Source organism: Geotrypetes seraphini, chromosome 4 (assembly GCF_902459505.1).
Source record: "Geotrypetes seraphini chromosome 4, aGeoSer1.1, whole genome shotgun sequence".
NCBI classification, from domain to species: domain Eukaryota; kingdom Metazoa; phylum Chordata; class Amphibia; order Gymnophiona; family Dermophiidae; genus Geotrypetes; species Geotrypetes seraphini.
Genome location: NC_047087.1, coordinates 254,854,816 through 254,880,105, shown reverse-complemented (window position 1 = coordinate 254,880,105; position 25,290 = coordinate 254,854,816). Strand labels below are relative to the sequence as shown.

General features: G+C 47.9%; 1 protein-coding gene across 8 annotated transcripts in view; it reads left to right on the top strand.

Annotated features, from left to right (window-relative positions):
- Positions 1–25,290, top strand: part of SGMS1 (sphingomyelin synthase 1) — a 221,151-nt gene that overhangs the window by 57,856 nt on the left and 138,005 nt on the right. For 2 of the 8 annotated variants that reach the window (XM_033941906.1, XM_033941905.1), the window contains exons 2-3: positions 18,596–18,706; positions 18,777–18,845. The exons of 3 other annotated variants lie outside the window; for them this stretch is intronic. The gene's annotated coding sequence lies outside the window, so the exon portion shown is untranslated. Of the gene's footprint in view, positions 1–18,595; positions 18,707–18,776; positions 18,846–23,618; positions 23,791–25,290 lie in introns of those variants that run through there. 3 more of the 8 variants (XM_033941910.1, XM_033941908.1, XM_033941909.1) reach the window with 3 other exon arrangements.

Here is a 25,290-nt window from a genome sequence, read left to right as displayed (position 1 = left end):
CAGTTGGAAAAAAAAAAAGAGCCTTATTTTAGGCCATAATTCTAATCTTAAGAATCTTGGAGAGGATGGGAGCCAGAAGGCCTTGAGCATGCATAGATACTCAAGTCCCCGCAGCAGTCTAGCATAGAAGATCAGCGGCAAATTCTACCTAAAGATGTTCAGCACAAACAATGGCAGCCACCCCTCCATCTGGCTTGTCCTGCTGCCGGGGTGTCGAGGAGAGAACCCTTTGTGTCCAAGCTCGGGTGTGGCAGGAGACGGGGAGAATCATGTGCGCGTGCATGCACCCTTTCTTCCTCTGCACTGCCTCTTCGTACCTTGCCAGGTGTTGCTGGAAGTAAGGGTTTGGGGTGGGCTGTGGGGGGGGGGGGAGAGAGAAGCCGGTTCATGGGGTGAGGTGAAACTGAGCAGCGCCAGTAGCCTCGGGAGAGGGGGGGGGGAGTGTCTGTTTTTGGGATGTGGAATGAATCATCCGAGGTTCCCTTACTTCCTATGGGGAAACTTGCTTTGATATACGAGCACTTCGGTTTACGAGCATGCTTCTGGAACGAATTATGCTCGCAAACCAAGGTTCCACTGTACTTGGTATATCTAAGCTGCATTCCAAGATAACCACAGATATTCCTGTTATACTTTGTGTACTGGATATGCTTTAACAGCAATTTCATGTTTTCATATGTTTCTTTCGTGTGTGCAGCATAGCCATTAGGTATTGACGGGTAGACATTACCATTGTGTAACAAAACAGTCTTGAGGCTTAACACTGACGAATCCGTAAAAAGGCACCATTCCTGTGGGTCATTCGTACAACCCTTCAATGTCAGTGCAGATACACAGGTTTTCAACCTGTGCAAAGAAATTTGTTAAATCTTCTTGGTGTCTTTGAAAGACAAAAATTTTTGTTCCTCTTGAGAGCAAACACCATCCCTGCAGTCGTGAACCCAATAATTCTGCTTTTGCTTTTGACAAACCTAAGTCCTTAACCAGGTCATTTAATTTTGATTGTGTTGTAAGATGAGGCATACATGGTTCAAAATCAGGATCAATATCACTGTCAGTTCTTGGCTGGTGCATTGCAGATTCCACTTCTCTGGTGGCTTCGGTATTGGAAGACTGTCATCATGAGACACTGGTCTCATGGCTGAAGGAAGATTGGGGTATTCATTTGATTTCTTATTTTTACCAGAGAAACCAGGTATCGTATATACTCGAATATAAACCAAGACTTTTGGGCCAAAAAAATGGCCCATAAATGGGGGTCTTGGTTTATATTCGAGTCTATGCTGATCCACCCCCTTCCCGAACCTGTTTGCAGGCCTCTGCAGGGCCTGCCATGAGACCTGGTGGTCCAGCAGTGGCTGGGACCAATGTTCCCTCTAAGGATTGATGAGGTGTGTGCAAAAAAAAATATGCATGAGCGACAAATTACATACTCCACAAATTTATGAGCAGGTGCGGAGGACGCCTTTTTAAACAAATGTAGTTTATCCTTGTACTCCTTATGTATTTTTAATCATCTATGGATATGTTTGTATGTTTATTGTTCAAATGGTTTTATTTATTTCCCCAAATTAATTTTTGTTATACGCATTGAAAATATTTGATATTGCGTTTAAATCAAAATCTCAATAAACTTGAAACGAGTGCCCGTGAGATTGTGGGAGGGTTAAATACTCAAAACTTAGAAGAATAACAATTTACTTAAAGTTTTTGCTTCGCCAGCTTTCTGGTATCTTTACATACAGTGGCATACCTAGCATATGTAATAGCAGTAACCAACACAGATGTATTGAAAACCAATGTAAGTAAACTATACACTTTCAATTGGAGGCTATTGAGATAAAATGATGATACAATAATGCAGAGATAATGAGAAGCCAGTGAGGCTCGGCTCAGTGTTTAGCTCAAAAAGAAGGAAAAAGCCTCAGAACGGGCCCTCCCACCACCACAAAGGTGGATATAATAGGTGGTTGAGCGGTAACCTCACAGGCAAAACTTTTGTTTAAAAATGAGCACTGCAACACTTGAGCATAAACTGTGCTTCACATACAAAATGTCCAGACAGAGGAACAAATTCCACTTATCTTAGATGCTGATCGGCACACCAACGGAGGCCAGCATTTCACCGACAGGCTACATCAGGGTGTGACCCGACCGATCAGTCTGCAAAACAAAAGAAGAAAATAGGAGAACATATGGTTCCTCACTTACTTTAAACTTCCTCCTCTATTAGTTAAAGTCATACCTTTGTGAGAGCGTAAAAAGACGCTTCAAAAAGTCCAGAAAAGGGCTCCCATGGGGTGGCTCCGGATGTCTGGTTTTTAAATCTTCCCGGTGGAAAAAGATGTCACCACCGGAAGTACGTCAGAGAAAGACAAAAAAGCGGAGACATAATTGATTCAAATTGGTTCTGAGCGACAGGGGAAAGCGACAGGGGAAAGCGACAGGGGAAAGCGTATGAGCGACGCCACTGAAAATAGTGAGCGATCGCTCATGCGCTCACCTTAGAGGGAACACTGGGACTGATCTGAGGGCAAGCAGTGTAAGTGGAAAGATGAAGTAGGATTTTGAAGGTGAGAAGATGATTGGCCCATGGTAGGAGGAAGTTAGTAAAGGAGGAGAGGGTAAAAGGAAAAGAAGCCAGAGAAAAAACAAGCTTGAGTATTACCACATGACACTGTATTGAAATTGGCTTTGTACAGCATGTTAAAACTGCTAGCTAATGAGAGAAAATTTGTAGCCTGGTCCAGGTGCCTTACTGCAGTGTTTCCCAAGTTGATCTTGGAGTACCCTCTGTCAGTTAGGTTTTTAGGCTATCCACAATGAATATGCATGCAAAAGATTTGAATATTAAAGGGGCAGGGTATGCAAATTGAGTTCATGAATATTCATGTGGATATCCTGATTGGCAAAGGGGTACTCCAGGACTGACTTGGGAAACTGCCTTACTGCAAGTTACCAAAATGGAGGCATCTAGATGTAGAATTGCCCGTGTTCTGCCTCCATATCAATGGAAGCAAGCTGCTTATGGTTTTATTTAGTGTACTCATTGCCTATTCCTATAAGGAATAAGATCGTTCTCTTAGACTTCAAAATAGTGCTTGTTTGTATCATGTCCTCCCCAAAGAGCTCAGAATGGGTTACAGTTTACATTCACAGTATTATAATATAGGGTTTGCATACAGTGTGTTGCAATATATCTTCATATAGGATTACTGGTGAAGGATTGAGGGAGTGACTAGGCAAAAAGGTAGGTTTTTACAGCTTTTCTAAAGTAAAGAAGTCCTTTAAGGGGCTCGAATATGAGGAGGAAGGCTGTTCCAGAGGTTTGTTAAGAAATGGGAATAAGATTGTGCCCAGGCTGTCTGGAGTTGGGGGGAGTGTCTTGATGGTGTATGTGGGCGTATTTCATCTTCTGGTGTAGAGAGGAAGTTTGTCTGAGAAGTACAATTGGGTGTCAATGTTAAGAGGGATTTTATATTACAATTCTAGGCCTTTGAAAATGCAGCGTTTGGTTATGGGTAGCTAGTGGGCTGATATCGATGCTGAAGAGACTGGGTCATGGGCTTATAGGTTTTTCAGTAGACTTATTGCTGCAATTTGAACTCGCTGTAGTTGTTTGTTTTGGGGTTTTTTTTTGTTGTTGTTGTTGTTGTTGTAAGACTGTTGAATAAAGTATTGCATTAATTCAGGCATGTAAGGACAAAGGCAAACAGTAGTATAAGTGTTGTACCGTATTTTCGCGGATATAACGCGCGCGTTATACGTGATTTTACGTACCGCGCATACCCCTCGCGCGTTATATGCCTGAGCGCGGTATATAAAAGTTTTTAAACATAGTTCCCACCCCGCCCGACGCCCGATTCACCCCCCCAGCAGGACCGCTCGCACCCCCACCCCGAACGACCGCTCGCACGCGCTCCCACCCGCACCCGCATCCACGATCGGAGCAAGAGGGAGCCCAAGCCCTCTTGCCCGGCCGACTCCCCGACGTCCGATACATCCCCCCCCCCCCGGCAGGACCACTCTCACCCTCACCCCGAAGGACCGCCGACTCCCCAACAATATCGGGCCAGGAGGGAGCCCAAACCCTCCTGGCCACGGCGACCCCCTAACCCCACCCCGCACTACATTACGGGCAGGAGGGATCCCAGGCCCTCCTGCCCTCGACGCAAACCCCCTCCCCCCAACGACCGCCCCCCCCAAGAACCTCCGCCCGTCCCCCAGCCGACCCGCGACCCCCCTGGCCGACCCCCACGACACCCCCACCCGCCTTCCCCGTACTTTGTGTAGTTGGGCCAGAAGGGAGCCCAAACCCTCCTGGCCACGGCGACCCCCTAACCCCACCCCGCACTACATTACGGGCAGGAGGGATCCCAGGCCCTCCTGCCCTCGACGCAAACCCCCCTCCCTCCAACGACCGCCCCCCCCAAGAACCTCCGACCGCCCCCCCAGCCGACCCGCGACCCCCCTGGCCGACCCCCACGACCCCCCCACCCCCCTTCCCCGTACCTTTGGAAGTTGGCCGGACAGACGGGAGCCAAACCCGCCTGTCCGGCAGGCAGCCAACGAAGGAATGAGGCCGGATTGGCCCATCCGTCCTAAAGCTCCGCCTACTGGTGGGGCCTAAGGCGCGTGGGCCAATCAGAATAGGCCCTGGAGCCTTAGGTCCCACCTGGGGGCGCGGCCTGAGTCACATGGGCCAAACCCGACCATGTGTCTCAGGCCACGCCCCCAGGTGGGACCTAAGGCTCCAGGGCCTATTCTGATTGGCCCACGCGCCTTAGGCCCCACCAGTAGGCGGAGCTTTAGGACGGATGGGCCAATCCGGCCTCATTCCTTCGTTGGCTGCCTGCCGGACAGGCGGGTTTGGCTCCCGTCTGTCCGGCCAACTTCCAAAGGTACGGGGAAGGGGGGTGGGGGGGTCGTGGGGGTCGGCCAGGGGGGTCGCGGGTCGGCTGGGGGGGAGGGGGGTTTGCGTCGAGGGCAGGAGGGCCTGGGATCCCTCCTGCCCGTAATGTAGTGCGGGGTGGGGTTAGGGGGTCGCCGTGGCCAGGAGGATTTGGGCTCCCTCCTGGCCCAATATTGTCGGGGAGTCGGCGGTCCTTCGGGGTGGGGGTGCGAGTGGTCCTGCCGAGGGGGGAGAAGAATCGGACGTCGAGGGGGGGCATCAGGCTTTCAGGATGGGGACAGGACTTCAAGGGGGGACAGGCAGATCTTCAAGGGGGACAGGCAGACCTTCAAGGGGGACAGGACTTCAAGGGGGGACAGGCAGACCTTCAAGGGGGGACAGGCAGACCTTCAAGGGGGGACAGGACTTCAAGGGGGACAGGCACGGAGAGGCGGGGCAGTGCACCGAAAGTCAGGGCGGGTGAACGGTGAGTCGGGGCAACCAGAGGAGAGTCGGGGCAGTGCACCGAAAGTCAGGGTGAGTCGGGGCAACCAGAGGAGAGTCGGGGCAGTGCACCGAAAGTCAGGGTGAGTCGGGGCAACCAGATGAGAGTCGGGGAGGGCGAAAGGAGAGTCGGGGTGGCCAGAGGAGAGTCGGGGAGAGCGAAAGGAGAGTCGGGGTGGCCAGAGGAGAGTCGGGCAGCATGCGCGTTATATGCCTGAGCGCGGTATAGAAAAGTTTTTGTACATATCATCGTGATTTCTGCGCGCTATACCCCTGTGCGCGTTTTACAATGGTGCGCGTTATATCCGCGAAAATACGGTAGTTCTCTCTGCAATAGGCTCCTTCAGAGCCTGTGGATTATGGGACTGTTTCTTTTGGTTGCTTGCTCTTTTTATTTTTTTTTTTAAGTCATCTTTATTCAGTTCCAAAGAACGCATAAACAAATAAAAACAGGCCTATTGGCACTTAAGATAACAAAAATAAACTCTGTCAGAGCCAAAGGAACAAGGCCTACAAGTTAACATTGGTTAAGGAACCATTATATAGTAAAGAACAGATTACAATCACATCCCCAAAAACTCGACCTCCCAGTTGCTTGCTCTTTAAACATGTTGAGGTAGCAGCGCCCCCTCTTTTCTCTTCTTGTCCCCCACCCTGAGAACATGGCAGCCAGCACTGCAGCTGTCTGGTACAGATAACGCATGCCTGTAGAAAATCACTGTAAACCCATTAAGTTTTCTATCCCTTAGTATTCCATGGCACCCAAGCTATATTACCTCCTTTAGTACTGTTATTCCCTTTGTAAACTATAGCATCACCTCCAACTAATGCTGAACCTATTCTCCCAGCTCCCTAACTCCCAGGGACATGTTGGTAGAGAGGAGATTCTGTTAGTGGAAGCTACAGTTCTTTTCAAGCAACTGAACTGTAAGTCATTCTGTTTGTTTTGAGTTCTATATTTAAAGAAATTTTGCTTAAGAATTGAATCCATTCTGGTGGTGATATATGCTCGCATTCCTGGGGTTTAATCTGCCTGATGATCCTCGGGGACAATCAGAACAAGTATATTTTCTGTAAACCGCTTAGAACCTAACGGATGTAGCGGTATATAAGAAATAAATTACATTACATTACATTACATTACTTACTAGGAACATTACATCCCCTGTTGTGTTACTTTCACTTTGGAGTTATATCTGAACTTGAGTATTGTATGCAGCAATGCAACAGTTGAGTTTGTTGCAACAGTTTTTTTGTTTTTGGGTTTTTTTTTTAAGAAATGTCATTTGCTACCAGTGAGCCACCAGAGAGAGCACCATGTGTGGAAGTTTGAGCATATGGTTAAGGCTGTCCTCCGATCTTTTCAATTGATGCTTTTCTTTTGGTTTTCATTGCTGCACTTCCTGTGTTAAACCAGAATAATCATTACACTGTCATGGTAAAGAGTAAGAAACTTCTAAAATAAACCGTGTTGGGTGTTGGCCAATTTGTGTGGCAGAATTCCAATCGCATAATTTCTAGGCCATTCCTATGCATATAATTCTTGTGAGTATTGTGCTTAGAGAATAATTAAAAGGGATTTTTAATATATTTTAATGCCACCATTGTTCTTATTTGGCTCAGTAATTTATGTAATTTTCCTGAGCAAAATATTACTAAAACTGCCTTTACTCAGCTACAGATTAATTGGTTTGAAGAGTAGTCATTTGATCTAAGCTTTTGTTTAGCTTACTGTGCTTTGTAGACTGTGGAAATATTGATTTGTTTGCCAGTGGAACGGAGTATTATGTCAGTGCACATGGAAGTGGCAGGGAGCCAGCTGGCTGTAGTTGGCACTTATCAGGTTTCTACACAGAAATATATTGACAGCGAAAGCCAGTGTTTATTTTAGTTTTATTAGCAGTTGCTAGACTTGAGAGCAGATTTTTCTGTGGTGGTAAAATGTTGGAAATTGGAGAATAAGTTAAAGAGACATTTTGTACACTAAATTTGAGCTAACAGGATATGTACAGACATTGACAGTTGTCTTCTTTATATGTGCTTAATAGCCTAGTCAACATTTTTTAAAAATTAAAGATATTTATTTAAGAGGTCTGGTTGCATTTGATATATCTACCGATGATCTAAGTTGAAGATTCATTTCTGAGAAGTCAAGTAGGTTCATCTGTCATACGGCAAGACTTGGAAAGCTTTCCAGCTATATTGTGCCAAAGACCAGGTGAGGCCATTGCAGACTCCCATTCCTGCAGGCCAGACTAGACAAGGGACTAGTGGTAACTTCCCTTAAGATACAGGTGGCAGGCCTTTTGTGTTTCAGAGTGCACAGTGGTGGTTCGCTTACAGCTCATCCTGATGTGACCAGATTTCTCAGGGGAGCGTTTTGTTTGCACCTCCCTTACAACAGCCTTTTCCTACGTGGACCCTCAATATTGTGCTGAAGGGACTTGCTGAACCTCCTTTTGAGTCACTCAAGGAGGCATCTATTCATAGAAAGAAACATGATGGCAGCTAAAAGCCAAATGGCCCATCTAGTCTGCCCATCCACAGTAACCGTTATCTCTTTCTCTCTCTGAGAGCTCCCACATGCCTGTCCCAGGCCCTTTTGAATTCAGACAGTCTCTTTCTCCACCACCTCTTCTGGGAGGCTGTTCCATGCATCTACAACCCTTTCTGTAAAGTATTTCCTTAGATTACTCCTGAGCCTGTCACCTCTTAACTTCATTCTATGCCCTCTCATAGTATTCTTTGTGGCAATTGTCTCACTATAATGTATTTTGGAGCTGCAGGTCCTCTCTTGTAGGAAACCCTTTCTTCAGATTATGTAAGTGGGAGTATCCCTTTGTACTGTTCCTTCTTTTTTCAGAAAGTGGTTTTGGAATTTCCTGTAAACCAGGAAGTTCATCTTCCTGCTTTCCGTTCCACGAGGTTGGAAAAGGATTTGCTTTTGCAGAAACTAGATGTGTATAGAGTTTTGCTTCACTACTTATAGAGGACTATTGACTCCCTTCTCTTTGACTATCTGTTTGTCCTGACTAGCCAGTCCAGGTGGGGCAGACCGGTGTCTAAGGCCTCTATTGCTCGATGGATCCACATGGCCATCGCCTGTGGTAAGCAACCACCAGTTTCTCTCAAAGCTCACTCAATCAGGGATGTCACAGCTTTGTGCGCAGTCTCGAATGATTAATCTGGATGAAAAATGTAGAGTGGTCATTCGGTCATCTCTTCATACCTTTACCAGATTTCTCAAAGTGGATGTGGCGGCTCAGCCAATGCTGCATTTGGGGTCTCGGTGTTACAGGCAGGCTCCTCTGTACTACTTTAGACATTGTCATTACTTTGGTACGTCTCCTACAGTAAAGAACCCGGAGGGGACATAACAGAATAGAAGATTAGGTTCTTACCCAGGGCCAGATTAACAGGTAGGCACAGTAGGCATGTGCCTAGGGCCTGAAATTGCCTGGGGGAACCGCTGAAGAAACAAGTAACAAGACAGACTGAGCTTTTTTTTTTCTTTCTTTCAAACAGCGACAGTGATTGTGCCCCACCCCCCCTACCCCCCCGGCATCCATTGAAAGCAAGCCTCGGATCTCCTCCCTCTGCTTTGACTCTTCTTTGCTCGATGGGGGGACCCACACAGAAAATGCACATTTATCCCAGGACAAGCAGGCATGATATTCTCACATGTGGGTGACGTCATCTACGGAGCCCCGATGCGGAAGCATTTTCAAGCAAACTTGATTGAAGATTTAAGTTTGCTCTGCTGCTCCACGCATGCGTGCCTTCCTGCTCCACTAGGGGGCACATCCCCTCGTGGTCTCCAGTTCAAAATTTTCCGCTGAGCCTAGAAGTCGTGTTTTTTCAGGCTCTGCCCCAACTGCCTTCTAGCACCACAAATTTTCTTGTTTTTCCTCGTTTAAGTCGCTGTGCGCGAAATTCTTCTTCTTCAACTTGATTCCTGCTTCGTTTTGACCGACCCGGAGGCTTCCGGGTCCCCGTGGCCGCGTGGCTACTCGAGCCGCGGCCACTTTCGATTCTATGTCCCGGCCTTTGACCGGCTTTAAAAAGTGCACCCGGTGCGAGCGGCTTCTTTCCATCACAGACCCGCATCGCCGGTGCATCCTTTGCCTGGAGGCCGCTCATCCAACCGACTCCAGCCCCCAGTGCGCTACTTTCCAGAATCAGGCCCTCCGTCGAAGGAAAGCCCGCATGGTGGATCTCTTCACCCCAGACCAACCCTCTACCTCGGCCTCGAGGTTGGCCCCGGCCTTGACCTCGGCCCCGAATACCTCGGCATCGCCTCGAGACTTGACTCCGAAGCCCTCGGGACAACAGAAAGCCTCGGCTCCGGGTAAGTCCCCTCTTCCCTCTTCAGGTTCTGTACCAGCGAAGAAACCAACCTCGGGGACACCGGCGACGCATGGCGGAAGTCCAATGCTTACAGCCCCGGCGAATCCCTCCAAGCCTTCGGGCCGTGCCTCCACCACACGGGAATACTCTGATATGAGGTCGCCCCCTGTGGAGTGCACCGAGGCAGGGGACATGCCTTTGATGCTGTCCGTGCCCGTCTTCCAGGACCTACTCCGAGCAATGATCTCGTCGGAGCTGTCCGCTGTAATGGCCCATCTACAACCGGCCTCAACCTCGACCTCAACCCCGCATGTGCCAGACCAGCCTGAGCCTCGCGTCGAGCCACCTCGGGGAAAAGTGCGCAAACTTCGCCGCATCTCATCCTCCTCGGACTCCTCGCCGAGGCACCCGAGGCGCTCTCCCCCCACAGACCGCCACAGGGCAAAACGTCGTGCTAAACCAACAGAAACCTCGAACCGCCATACCTCCAAGAAGGCCCGGGGTTCCCCCACTCTACGAGGCTGTTCCCCTACACCTTGTACGGGACCGCTCAGGGTGGCGGAGTTATCACTCTCCAACCCGCGCATCCTCCGAACTCCCCCTCGGACCGGGGCTCCGGTCCGAGGTGCCAGGCTTTCACCGAGGGAGTCCGGGTCGAGGTCACCGATTCGACATCGATCGGTACCCCGAACCCCGGCATCGTCTACGAGGGGCTCCTCGAGACGTCGGAGATCCCTGACCCCGGAACACTCCCACAGTGCTTCCCCGGTCTCGGAATGTGGATCGGAGCAGGAACCTCGATACTCGAGGGAAGCCTCCCCGTCCTTCTCCACCCGACGGATGTCTCATTCACCGACCCCACACGGGGCCTCGGGAACATCCCGCCCATCCTTTACTCGCTTTATCCAGGACATGGGCCACGCTCTGGACTTAGACCTCCAGTCCGACTCCAGATACTCAAAAGAGTACCTAGCGGAGCTGGACATGCCATCACTGCCCAGAGAGTCTCTTTGTTTACCACCTAATCCGGTACTCCAACAGGCTTTCTTCAGGAACCTGGAGACCCCCTATATGGTCACAGCCGTCCCCTCCAAAATGGAGGCCAAGTACCGTACAGTACCCTACCCGGGGTTTGAACAACCGCAGCTCTCCCACCAGTCGCTGCTGGTAGAATCGTCCCTGAAAAAGGCTCACCCCTCCCGGGTCTCAGCCACAGTCCCCCCAGGTCGGGAAGGCCGAACCCTGGACAAGTTCGGCAGGAGACTATATCAAAATGCGATGATGGCCTCTAGGGTGCAAAGCTACACTTTCACCTTCACATCCTACCTCAAACACCTCATCGGACTACTGAGAGCCTTTGAGACTGACTTACCAGCCTCTCGCCAAGGAGCGTTTAGCCTGCTTGTAGAGTCCCTCTCCAACCTACGCCTCCATCTATTCCACGCGGCCTACGATGGCTTCGAACTCTCCTCCAGAGAGGCAGCCTTTGCTGTCGCCATGCGCCGACTAGCTTGGCTGTGCCTGGTCGACATGGACCCCAACTTACAGGACCGGTTGGCTAACCTCCCCTGCGTGGGAAAAGAGCTATTTGACGACACTATAGAGGCAGCTACAAAACGCCTCTCTGAACACGAACGCTCATTTGCGTCCCTCGTCCGGCAAAAGCCAAAACCGCCCGCGTCCAGGCCGTTCAGGGCCCCTCCGCGCCGCTACCCGCAAAAATCCACTCCCGCCTACTCCCGGCCTCCGCCAAGGCGTCCGCAAGCCCATCATCGGGCCCCACCCAAATCCCAACCACCTGCAACTACCAAACCATCCCTGTCCTTTTGACAGAGTCCCAGGCTCCCTGCCCATCGGGGGCCACCTCAGAGCTTTTTATCCTCACTGGGAACAACTCACGTCCTTGGCGTGATCTCATCAGGATACTCTCTCAACTTTCGAGCCATTCCTCCAGACAGCCCCCCAGGGAAGTGCCCTCCCAACCGCACGCTGCTACCCCTACTCCTCTCAGAAGCTCGAGATCTGCTTCGCCTGCGAGCAGTGGAGGAGGTTCCCCCCGACCAACGGGGGAAGGGCTTCTACTCCCGTTACTTCCTGGTACCGAAGAAAACGGGAGACCTACGCCCAATATTAGACTTGAGACGACTCAACAAATTTCTGGTACGGGAAAAATTTCGGATGCTTTCCCTACCGATCCTCTACCCCCTGATCGAAAAAGGCGATTGGCTCTGCTCCCTTGATCTGAAGGAGGCGTACACACATGTTCCAGTGCACCCCGCTCACCGCAAGTTCTTGCGTTTCCAAGTAGGGGACCTGCACCTACAATACCGAGTCCTCCCCTTCGGCCTAGCATCGTCACCCCGGGTTTTCACCAAGTGCCTCGTGGTGGTTGCAGCTGCCTTACGCTCCCAGGGTCTTCAGGTATTCCCCTACCTGGACGACTGGCTGATCAAAGCACCGTCCAGGGAAGGGGTTATCTCTTCGACCCAACAGACTATTATCTACCTACAGAGTCTGGGGTTCGAGGTAAACTTCCCAAAATCCCAACTGAGCCCCTCGCAGTCCCTGCAGTTCATCGGGGCCACGCTGGACACGGTTCGCCTCCGTTCCTTCCTCCCCCCTCCGCGTCTAGAGGCGTTAGTAAATCTGAGTCGAAGGATCTCACTGCTACCCTCGGTATCAGCTCGACAGATGATGACTCTACTAGGCCACATGGCCTCCACTGTCCACGTCACACCATTCGCCCGTCTCCACCTGAGAATCCCTCAATGGACCCTAGCCTCTCAATGGTGTCAAGATCGGGACTCGATCGATCGCCCCGTGACAGTGACTCCTTCCTTGCAACGATCGCTCCGCTGGTGGGCCGACTCTTCAAATCTTTCCAAAGGTTTGCTCTTCCTCGCCCCCCCACACAACAAGGTACTCACCACGGACTCATCGGAGTACGCTTGGGGAGCCCATCTGGATGGCCTACGCACTCAAGGGATGTGGTCAGCAGAGGACCGTCGCTGCCACATCAACGTGCTAGAGCTTCGGGCCATCTATCTCGCAGCTGTAGCTTTTCAACATCTGCTCCACGACCGGGTGGTTCTCATCCGAACCGACAACCAGATAGCAATGTACTACGTAAACAAACAAGGGGGAACAGGGTCTTGGCCCCTCTGTCGGGAAGCCCTGCGCCTCTGGAAATGGGCAATCTCCAACAACACCTTCCTTCGAGCGGTGTACATACAAGGAGAACAAAACTGTCTGGCGGACAGACTCAGCCGCCTCCTCCAGCCACACGAGTGGTCACTGCACTCTCAGACCCTACGACAGGTGTTCGAACAGTGGGGGACTCCTCAAATAGATCTGTTCGCATCTCCCCACAATCACAAACTGACTCTCTTCTGCTCCCGGATATACTCCCCGGACCGGCTCGAGGCCGACGCCTTCTTCCTCGACTGGGAGGGAAGGTTCCTGTACGCATTTCCGCCGTTTCCCCTGATCCTGCGGACGCTTGTCCACCTGAAAACAGTACAAGCCACCCTGATCCTGATTGCTCCTCGCTGGCCATGCCAGCCTTGGTTTTCCCTTCTACTTCAACTCAGTGTCAGAGATCCACTGCCTCTGCCTCTGTTTCCCTCTCTACTGTCACAGGGTCAGGGTTCGTTGTTACATCCCAATCTTCAATCTCTTCATCTGAATGCTTGGTTTCTTTCCCCCTGACTTCTCTCCCCGTGTCTCAATCAGTCAAGGAGATATTGGAGGCCTCTAGAAAGACCTCAACGAGAACCTGCTACTCCCAAAAGTGGACTAGATTCTCAACCTGGTGCTCCTCCCACAGCCAGGACCCGGTGTCGGTCCCCGTCCCTCTGATCCTTGACTATTTACTCAATTATCTCATTCTGGCCTAAAGACCAACTCCATTCGAGTACACCTCAGTGCGATAGCGGCCTTTCATCAGCCCCTGGAAGGGAAAGCCCTCTCGCTCCATCCCTTAGTCTCTCGCTTCATGAAGGGTCTTCTGAATGTCCACCCTCCTCTCAAACCCCCTCCGGTGGTTTGGGACCTCAACGTGGTTCTGGCTCAACTAATGAAACCTCCATTTGAGCCCCTAGACAAATGCCATGCAAAATTCCTCACTTGGAAGATAATTTTCCTGCTTGCGCTCACTTCCGCTCGGCGGGTTAGTGAGTTACAGGCTCTGGTAGCGGACCCACCCTTCACGGTATTCCATCACGACAAGGTGGTACTCCGCACCCATCCAAAGTTCTTGCCTAAAGTAGTGTCTGATTTTCACCTCAATCAGTCCATTGTCTTACCTGTGTTTTTTCCCAAGCTCCACTCTCACCCCGGAGAGGTGGCGCTCCATACTCTTGACTGTAAGAGAGCGTTGGCCTTCTACCTCCAACGCACTCAGCCACACCGGAAAGTCCCACAATTGTTTTTGTCCTTCGACCCAAACCGGTTAGGTCACCCAGTCTCCAAGTGCACCTTGTCCAACTGGTTGGCCGATTGCATCTCCTTCTGCTACGCTCAGGCTGGTCTCACACTGCATGGTCGAGTAACGGGACACAAGGTCCGAGCGATGGCAGCCTCCGTAGCGTTCCTCAGGTCCACACCTATTGAGGAAATCTGCAAGGCTGCCACGTGGTCTTCGGTTCATACTTTCACCTCCCACTACTGTCTGGACTCACTGTCCAGGAGCGATGGCCGGTTCGGCCAATCGGTTTTGCGAAATCTATTTGCTTAAATTGCCAACTTCCCTCCATCCCTTTTCAGTTAGCTTGGAGGTCACCCACATGTGAGAATATCATGCCTGCTTGTCCTGGGATAAAGCACAGTTACTTACCGTAACAGGTGTTTTCCAGGGACAGCAGGCATATATTCTCACAACCCGCCCACCTCCCCGAGGTTGGCTTCTTTACTAGTTAAGTGAACTGGAGACCACGAGGGGATGCGCCCCCTAGTGGAGCAGGAAGGCACGCATGCGTGGAGCAGCAGAGCAAACTTAAATCTTCAATCAAGTTTGCTTGAAAATGCTTCCGCATCGGGGCTCCATAGATGACGTCACCCACATGTGAGAATATATGCCTGCTGTCCCTGGATAACACCTGTTACGGTAAGTAACTGTGCTTTATGCGCATAACAAAAACAAAGCGTCTGAATGCTCCACGCACTTTTAGCCCCCCCCTCCAATCCGGGGCGGGACTCACCCCGCGGACATCCCTGTTGTCCAGTATCATCGCCATTTTGGCCCAGCTGCGAACTTTGATTGTGGCATCTGAGGCGAGGAAAGTTTTCGGAGGAGGAACCACATTCCGCCCCGCCCCTTCTCCTCCGCCTGGCCGTTGCATTCCCATCGCTGCTGGGGGCCGGTGCGTGAACCAAGTGCAGATGTTGGAGTGTCTGCTGTGCATCGGACTCAGGGGGGCGGCAAATTCTGCAGCACCTCCCCCGCTTTGGTCCCAGTACACGGCTGCTTTCATCCTCTGCCAGGGGGCTGATGATTTGGGAATTGATCTCTCAGCCTGACTTCAGAAAAGGGAAGTAAAAGCCGGATACTCCTAAGGTCCTAGCTCTCAGGCTAATGGTCTCCAACAAGCAAGTTAACCGGGGGGAGGCCTGTGGGAACCACTCCAGGACCTAAAGCAAGCATCAGGGGTTAGATTGGGCAGGGCCCAGGACTCTTAGATTTGCAAAGGGAGAGGAGCTTGCATGCACCTCCCTAGGGATAGTGGAAGACCTGGGTGGGGGAGGTAAGTAATCCTGGATTGGATGGAGCAGAAGGTAAGATGGTTAAAGGAATTATGGTGAAGTGAAAAATAGGTATAGTAGGGTACTGCCCAAGCATCTCCCCCCAGTCTCTCTACCAGCACAGCAAGCATACTACCACTTATCGTTTCTATAGTGCACTGTAGAGCTTACAATCTAATTAAAACAGACAGAGAGAATGAGAAAATAGGCATGGGTAATTTACAAGTGAGTGGGAGTTAAGAGCAGCCTCAAAAAAGTAGGCTTGCAGTCGGGATTTGAGTACTGCCAGAGACGGAGCTTTACGTACTGACTCATGCAGTCTATTCCAGGCATATAGTGCAGAAAGATAGGAGGGATGGAGTCTGGATTTGGCAGTAGACAAGAAGAGATACTTATTCAGTGAATGGAAGTCCCAGGAAGGAGTATAAGGAGAGATACTGAGGAGCTGTGGACAGGGCTGGATTAACGGGTAGGCCCAGTAGGCACGTGCCTAAGGCCCAAACTTGCCAGGGGAGTCTGCTGAAGAAACAAGTAACAAGACGACTCAGGTTTTTTTTCTTTTTTTTCCAAACAGCAACGGGCCCCGGGAAAGATCGGCGACGTGAGCCCCCACCCTGGCATCGCCCCCCCCCCGGCTTTGGCGGCAACTGTTCTGCTGCAAGCAGTGCTCATCCCAAAGCTTCCCCTCTGACGCAGCTTTGGCTGAGCAGCAGTATCACTTGCAACAGAACGAAAGGTTGCTGCTGGTGTGAGGGGGGGAGAGGGGGGCTGCTTTTCTGAAATCGCATAAATGCTGTTACCTGTCGCAGTTTGAAGGAAAAAAAAATCTGAAAGGTGGTGGTGGTTGACCCAGGGGAGGGGGGGAGGGAGATGGGCCTGGGGTGGAGCCAGGAGAGAGAGAGAAACGGTAGTACTGGCAGTCAGTCGGGCAGATGATGGAAGTAGGGACTGGAGAAAGGGGCAGATGATGGAAGTGGGGAGAATTTGTACCATCAGCGTCGGGCGCATATGGGAAAGCAGCAGCAGCGGTAAGGAGGTGAGGAGCCCTCACCTCACCACCACTGCTGCTACTTTCCCACATGCTGGATGGGGGGGAAGAAGATAGAGTTAGTGAGATAGTGGAGGAGTGAAGGAAAGGGATAGCAAGCTGTGAGTAGACAGTGAAAAGAGGGAAACTGAGGACTGAATATTAAGAAAGAATTTAATTTGGACAGAGGCAGACAATAGAGAAGTGATAGAAAATCTGGAATGCTCTTCCGGAGTTATAGGGGAAAGCACCCTTCAGGGAATCAAGAAAAGGTTGGAGAAGTTCCTACTTTAACAGAGCATACGCAGGTAAGGCTATACTCAAATAGGCACTGGTCTTTGACCTAAGGTTGGACCGTGTGAGCGGACTGCTGGCATGATGGACCACTGGTCTGACCCAGCAGCGTCAAATGTTATGTTCTAAGATGAGAGAAGGAAGAGAGAGGAGAGAGAGATGCCAAAGAACGGGGCAGGAGACAGAGATATCAGATTTGAGTGGAGGAAATGAGAAGAGAGAGATGCTAAAAACCACAGGGGGGAGGGAAATAGATATGGAAGGAGAGAGATGCCAGACCATGAGGGGAACAGAGGGAAGATGATGGATGTGAGACCAAGGGGGTGGGGGTGGGGTGGCAGGAGGAGAGATGGCAGGGGGCGACCAGAGTTTCTGGAATGGGAAGACAGTGGATGGAAGGAAGAGAATGACAAGATGAGAAAAGCAGAAACCACATGTCAAAGGTAGAAAAAAATTATATTTTTTTATTTTATTTCTTTAGGATAAAGTAGTATTATAGTTGTTGTGATAAATGGTTAGAAATAGAAATGGTGATCCTTTTATTGGACTAATTTTAATACATTTTTGGCTGACTTTCAGATACCAAATTCTTACTCAGGCCAGGACAGGATGCACAGCAGTATACTTTACTGACCTAAGGAAAGAGGGTTTGACCTCTGAAAGCTAATTAAAAAATGTATTAGTCCAATAAAATGGTATTATCTTATTTTCCATTTTTTGTTTTATTTTTAGTTGTTAATTTGGAAAGTGATTTGTTTTTCTTTTTTCAAATTTACATCTATCTTTATATTTTGTTCAGTACCATTCCTTCGGTTTGTAAACAAGCCAGCATGCTGAATGCTCTGCACTGCTCCGATGGGCACAGAATTCCTATGATTATCAGAACAGAGTAGAACATTCAGCCCGCCAGACAGTGCTAAAAACCTCTTCCATGCTTTTGTTTAAAAAAAAAAAAAAAAGAGGGGGGCGTGGTTAGTTTGATTACTTATTCCATACTGGGTGAGGGTGGTTCTGTGTGTATGAAAGACATGGTTTTCTGTTAGCATTGATCAGCCTTGTTTGGCGAAATGCATCAGGCATGGTTCCTGGGAGCACCTTGAATAAATCTGATTTGAATCTCATTATTATCAGCCGATCTTTTGTTCCACATTGGATTCTTTGGTGGACCTCTTGCCTTGTTGTTTTGTTCCAAATCAACATACATAGAGTTGAACGTACCAGAGGAGATACAGATTTGGTTGTTTATATATACATATGGGTTAAAGTTGGACGACAGAGTGAGACAGTTGAGAGGAGTTGCAAACGTGCTTATTAATATAGACTTATGTTTCGGATAGTATTACCGCTTTACAATGCATTTGAACACTTTTATATACGTATAGAAAGGGTTTAGAAGTCCTGGGTAAGTAGGTGTGAAGGGAAGGGAGGGGGAGGGATTTGTTCAGAGATGCTTGGGGCTTGCATAGAACTAAAACTGTACACTGGCATGGGTTTGGTAAAGTTTGTTTTGAATTTTATAATAAAAGAAAAAAAGAAATCTCGAAGTGGAAATAAAGAAGTAAATAAGAAAACAGGTAAATAATTGGGAGTAGAGGGTGGGGCTTGGGTGGGGCAGGGCTAGGGGGCCCAGTGTACTTATGTGCCTAGGGGCCCTTGAAGAATTAATCCTGCTCTGTTCTTACCTTTGGTAATCTTCTTTCTGTTAGTCACTGAATGATTCCATACGGCTCACCCTCTGTCTACTGTCTATTATATCGCCGGCATATTGTTGCCTTGGATGTTTCTCCTTTCAGGCCTCAGTATCTTCCAGCCAGCAGACAAGGACCTATGGGGAACTGTTCTGCATATGTGCTTACATATCTCTACGAAGGCATTTTCCAGTTTGTGATCGTTGCACATAACAGGTTGGTTTCATGTTCTTGCATATGTTTCTATGGCTTGTTTATTAATTCTTTTTTTATTTTATTTTTGCAGAGCAGAACAGAATGGAGTTGCAACGATCGTTATTACTGACCACACTAGACCTATAACTGTGTTAGACAGGTGTGCCTGGTTTTTTCTTTTCTTTTTTTTTTTTGTTTTTTTAATGGCACAGATACTTTGAGTGTGTTACACATGCAAAAAATATCTGTCTAAAAAAAAAAATGAAAAAATTTCTCCACTGCCGATGATGGCCCTCTCCAATGACCCTCCCCATATGAACTGGCACTGTGACCCCTTACCCCGGCACCACTGATCACTCTCAACCATACCCTACCCTCCCTCCTTCCAAAAAATTAAAAAGGCAGGTGGGATACCCACTCCCTACTGCCAGTGGAAGCACGTCCCTCCAACTCCAAGGCCCACATGTGGAAAATGATGGGCCTTCCCCTCTCCGGTGCAATGTGATGTACGGGGAGGATCCTAAGGCCCTGATGTTTCTATGATTGTCTCAGACACCCAAGGCCCTTCCCCTTGATTTGCTCAGATTTCAGACTTTAGGCCCCTCCCCATGCATCACATGGGATACAGATGGAGGAGTCTAAGGCCCTGACCCTGGTTGGCTCAGACGCCGAAGGCCAATCAGATCCGTGCATCACATGGTGCATCAGGGAGGGGAAGGCCTATCATTTTTCATGTGAGGTCCTCGGAGCTGGAGGGAGGTATGGGGGAGTGAGGGGGAGGCTCGGGGGAGCATCTGGTAGCAGGAGGGAGTGGGCATTCCTCCTACTTTTTTTTTTTCGATAGACTTAAGAGCGATAAATCCCTAATAGACTTAAGAGCAATAAATCCCTGGCATCCATCCGAGGGTCATCAAGGAACTGAAAGGAACTATAGCTGAACTGCTTCAACTAATAGCCAATCTGTCGATCAAATCGTGAAAGATTCCGGAAGACTGGAAGGTGGCAAATGTTACGCCGATCTTCAAAAAATGTTCGAGGGGAGACCCGGGAAACTACAGACTGGTGAGTCTGATCTCGGTACCGGGAAAGATGGTAGAGGCGCTGATAAAGGCCTGCATCATTGATCACCTTGACAGACACGGTCTGATGAGGACCAGCCAGCACGGTTTCAGCAAAGCCTGATCTTGTTTGACGAACTCGTTGCACTTCTTCAAGGGAGTAAACATTCAGATAGACAAGGGCGACTCAGTCGACATTGTTTTATCTGGATTTTCAGAAGGCGTTCAACAAGGTTCCACATGAACGACTACTTTGGAAAATTGCGAGGGTGAAATATTCACGTGGATTAAAAACTGGCTGGAGCATAGGAAACGGACAATACTCGGACTGGAAAAGCATCACCAGTGGGGTGCCGCAGGGCTCAGTGCTTGGACCTGTGCTTTTCAACATCTTTATAATCGATCTGGACATTGGTACGACGAGTGAGGTGATTAAATTTGCGGTCGATACAAAGTTATTCAGAGTAGTGAAGACACAGGGGGATTTCGAAGATCTGCAACGTAACATAATCAAGCTTGAGAAATGGGCATCGATGTGGCAAATGAGGTTCAATGTGGATAAGTGTAAAGTGATGCATGTCGGTATCAAAAATCTCATGCACGAATAAAGAATGTCTGGGGCGGTACTTGGAGAGACCTCCTAGAAAGAGTCTTGGAAGTTCTGATCAACAAGTCAATGAAGCCGTCTTCGCAATGAGCGGTGGTGGTGAAAAGGGCGAACAGAATGCTAGGAATGATAAAGAAAGGGATCACGAACAGATCGGAGAAGGTTATCATGCCGCTGTACTGGCCCACGGTGCGCCCTCAACTGGAGTACTGCATCCAGGACTGGTTGCCATACATGAAGAAGGACACGGTACTACTTGAAAGGGTCCAGAGAAGAGCGACTAAAATGGTTAAGAGGCTGGAGGAGTTGCCATACAGTGAGAGATTGGAGAAACTGGGCCTCTTCTCCCTTGAAAAGAGGAGACTGAGAGGGGACATGATCGAAACATTCAAAATACTGAAGGGAATAGACTTAGTAGATAGACAGATTGTTTACTCTCTCCAAGGTAGGGAGAACGTGAGGGCACTCTCTAAAGTTAAAGGGGATAGATTCCATACAAACGTAAGGAAGTTCTTCTTCACCCAGAGAGTGGTAGAGAACTGGAATGCTCTTCCGTAGTCTGTTATAAGAGAAAACACCCTCCAGGGTTTCAAGACAAGGTTGGACAAGTTCCTGCTGAACCAGAACAAACGCAGGTAGGGCTGGTCTCGGTTAGGGCACAGGTCTTTGACCTGGGGGCCGCCGTGTGAGCGGACTGCTGGGCGCGATGGACCTCTAGTCTGACCCAGCAGCGGCAATTGTTATGTTCTTATGTGGGATTTGAACCCACAGCCTCAGAGTGCTGAGGCTGTAGCTCTAACCACTGCATCACACACTCTCATAGAAAGGGCACTAAGTGATGCAAAGTGGAGAAGACAATGTTATAAAGGAATTAAAAGGTCAATGGTTTTATCACACAGCCTTTATACTTACTGCATGTTTAACACAACAATTAAGTGCAAAAGCTACCACAATTTATTTAAAGGTCTCTTTTATGGCAGCTTGCATACAGGAAGCAGCTTAAAGTATTCACAAATATTTTCCCTGCAGATTAACACTAGTACTAAACAAATACAGCCTTTAAACAGTTATCAATGAAGCAGAGCTAGAGTAGCAAGTTCTGCAAAACAAGATTAATAGCCCTGTTTGTTTTATTTAGTTTTTGTTAAATAGCCTTCTACTGCCGGAGACTTTGTTTTTTACACAGATAAAACATCTGTGGACCAAATGGTTAAATGTACACAGGTTGCTGATATCCCTCTTAACTAGGAACTGGGACCATTGATTTATTTTATTTCATATAATTGATTTAATTTTTCTTTCTCTTATACCCTTTATCCTGCTTCTCTTATACCCTTTATCCTGCTTACAAGCTATTTGTTTCTTTTCAAACACACCCTACAGTTTCTCCAAATCTCATTTTTTAATCTTGAAGCTGTCAAACTGGTGGTGAGCTACTCTTGGTCAAACTGGTGGTGAGCTACCCCCTACCTGACTTAGGTGGATACACTAAAATATCTGATCTTCTAACAGTCGTTGCTAAACCAGTCTTGCTGGTTTAGCGACAACCTAATTTGCTGACCCGATGTTCTAAATGTCTCACCATGTAATTTTCTGTGTACAGTGGTACCTCGATTTATGAGTGCACCGGTTTGCGAGTGTTTTGCAAGACGAGCAAAACATTTGCAAAATCGGCGCCTCGGAAACCGAGTGTGCCTCGATTTTACAAGCGGCGCCCCTCGCGATCCGGCACCCCCCCTGCCACGATCCGGCACCCCCTGCCGCGATCTGAAGTCCCCCAGACCCACTCGAACAGGCTTCTTACTTCCATCTTGGCCTCGGCACCGGCATGTCCTGTGTGTTGGTGCCGGTGCCCGAAGATCGGCCTCTTCTTCTTTGCTGGGCCTTAAGCATCTGTGCATGCTCAAGGCCTGCGAGTTCACGCTCTCTCCGAGATTCAGTATTTTGCAAAGCTGGTATCCCTCACCTTCTCTTGGTGATTGGGGAGAAGGTTCTCAGATCTACTCACTATCCATCAAAAGGGGATGGGACAATTAGGATCCCAAAGAAACCCCAAATCTGTCAGAAAAAAAAAATTAAGCACATCATTGCCAGCTGAAAGTTGCTAGCTTCTCGTTTGCTTCAATTTTTTTCCTGACAGGTTGGTCTGTACAGCATTAAATAGAAATCCAAGGCCATGTAAGCCTGTTATTAAATTGGAGGGGGGTGGGGGGAGATGGGAAACGCACCCTGGGTTAGAAAGATGCTTATGCTTTCCATGTTCAGATATCTGAAGTTAAACTTCTGCATTCTGTTAGAACAGTTTTGCATTCTGTGAGCAAGGCATATTTTTAGATACTCAATGTGTAGCAGTTGGAGCTACTCCAGCTTTCACCATGAGCTTAATTACTCAAGCAGGTCAGCTTATGGTTCTACTCTTTCCCATCAATTCTCAGGTGACTTTTAATTGAGCTTAAAGTAAAAGCTGGAATGTCTTCAACTGCTGGGCAATTAACTTTAAAATATTCTAAGATAAGAAAAAAGAAAATTAGTTTCCAAGTCTTCCGTAAGCTAGATGGGTTAATTGTACCTTTGAGACCCTTAAGGTAGATAATTATCAGAGGGCATAATTAGTGAAAAATTCATTCTCTGAGGGCTATGACTGTCTTTCAGTCATGGAAAGGAAATGCCTTATAGGTGGATATCTGCAGGACAAGCAGCTCTTTGGGCATCAGCAAATAGTTCACTAAAACTCGTATTATGAGATAAGGATGCATTGGCAAATACAGCTTGTGATCAAAGAGCTGTTGACACAGTCAACTCACAGTAGAGAGAGGACTATTATATTTCTCATCTAATACTCAGTGATGAAGTAAAGCAGTAACTCCTTCTGTCAGTCTCAGACAGGATTAGACTAATCCCCAATGGCTTATTTTGTGATGAGAATGATGTGTTTAGGTTGATTTTTAAAATTAATTTATAATTCAGAACGGTTGTATTAGTGCTTTATAGATATAATTATAATTTCCTTGCTAGGATGGGGGAATGGTAGCAAGGAGTGGGCAATGTGAAGAAGGAAGGGAGACTTTAAGGAACTGACTGTGTCAAGCCTAGTATCCTTGTAAGCATTCTGACCCTTTAAGAATAAGATAGCACTGGGGAAACTTCTGCTGACCTGCTGCTAGTGATCTGTAACTTGTCGCTAAAATCATTTGTAGTACCTGAAGATTGGAGGATGTCCAATATTATGTCTTTTTTTTTTTTTTAAGGGTTCTAGGGGAGATTGGGAAATTACAGACTGGAAAGCCTGACTTCAGTGCCGGGCAAAATAGTGGAAACAATTATAAGGAATAAAATTGTGGAACACATAGACAAACATTTAACGGTACAGAGTCGGCGTGGGTTCAGCCAAGAGAGATCTTGCATCGATTTGCTTGACTTCTTTGAAGGTGTGAATAAAGGTGAGCTGGCTGACGTAGTATATCTGGATTTTGACTTTTGACAAAGTTCCTTATGAGAGGCTGGTGAGAAAATTAGAGTATGGGATAGGAGGCAATATTTAGTTGTGGATTAGGAATTGGTTATCGGATAGAAAACGGAAAGCAGGGTTATATGGCCATTTTTCTCATTGGAGGAGGGTAAATAGTGGAGTGCCGCAGAGATCTGTACTGGGACTGGTGCTGTTTTAACTTATTTATAAACTAGCTGATCATCTGGCGTTGCCCGGATATTTATTTATCCCAATCATCTGTCGTTTTGGATAATTCTACATGTCACCCCCGTCCCACCCCCCACAGTATTTTTTCCCAGATAGTAAGTCATATGTATACCAAGTTTGATTGATATTTCTCTGTGTGTTCCAAAGTTATGCTGAAAACTATGGGTTAGACACTAACATTTGTCGTTTTTGAAAATTTTTACGTGTTACCCCCTTCCCCCTCCACCCCCAGTATTTTTTTCTCAGACAGTAAAGTCATATATATACCAAATTTGGTTGAAATCTCTCCATGTGCTTCAGTTATGCTGGAACATACATGCATACACATACACATATCCAATTTTATATACAGTATATTTATTTTATTTATTTATTTATTTGGATTTTTATCCCGTCCTCCCAGTAGCTCAGAACGGTCTACAAATGAACATACACAGTGGAGAGTAACTAGACATATAAGTAATACAACAGGTTTAGTGATTGGACTTATAGATTGTGGAGAGAATTAAATACAGGGAGAATACAGCAGAATGAGAGAAGGGGGAAATACAGTAGTTTAGTTTAAGGAAAGTTATATGTGTTTAGGTACAATTTGTCAGTGGAGAGAGTAAGAGAGGATTATACTGGAGTTTGGGGAGGTGATAGGAGAGAGGAGGGGTGGGGCGTAAGGGGGGGAGAAGACAGAGGAGATCTTTAGTTGAAGAGGAGGGTCTTTACCGATTTACGGAATGTTAATAATATATAGATGATCTCGAAATTGGAATGACAAATGAGTGGACTGGATTGGCCATTTGGCCTTTATCTGCCATCATGTTTCTATGATTACATTTGCAGATTACACTAAATTGTTCAAAGCTGTTAAAACACATGCAGATTGTGGAAAATTGTAGGCAGACTTTAGGAAACTGGAAGACTAGGTGCCCAAATGGCAAATGAAATTTAATGTGGATAAATTCAGTGATGCACATTGGGAAAGATAACCCAAATCATATTTACCATATGCTAGGGTCAGTGCCCAAGAAAAAGATCTGGGTGTCATTGTAGACAATATGCAGAAATCTGCCCAATGTGTGGCGGTGGTAAACAAGACTAAGAATGTTATAATGCTTCTATATTGCTCTGCCAGGCCTTTGTTTTCCTTTTTTTTTAATATTGTATTTTTTTCCCTTTCCTTCCTATGTCTCTCTTGTCTTTGGCTTTTATAATTGACTTTTCACTATGATGTATCGTTAGTCGTAATTTC